The following is a 375-nucleotide window of genomic DNA, read 5'->3' on the forward strand; positions in this document are numbered from 1 at the left end:
CACTGCAGCATGGCCGGGCTCCAGCATGAGCCTGCTCCCAGCTCCCGTGGGCGTAACACAAGTTCAGAGCAGACCTGCCCCAGCAGCCCCAGGCAGCTGGGCCTGTCGAGCCGAGCTGGCCCAGGGTGGGAGGGCGGCGGTTCGCCTTCATCTGGCACTGGGAGTGAGGGGATGCTGCCGGCACGCAGCCCCAGTGCCGGGAGAGGCGTGGGAGACCACAGCGTCATCCTGGTGCGACCTGCCAGCTGAGCATCTCTTGTCATCCTGCTGGACTGCCAGGGAGGCCACAGTGTGACTCTGTTCCCCACCCTGGTTCTGCCCCAGGGGGACACAGTGCTCCCTGCAGCTCTCCCTGGCGCTCGCCCAGCAGTGGGG

Source organism: Fulmarus glacialis, unplaced genomic scaffold (genome assembly GCF_000690835.1).
Source record: "Fulmarus glacialis isolate BGI_N327 unplaced genomic scaffold, ASM69083v1 scaffold24880, whole genome shotgun sequence".
NCBI lineage: Eukaryota > Metazoa > Chordata > Aves > Procellariiformes > Procellariidae > Fulmarus > Fulmarus glacialis.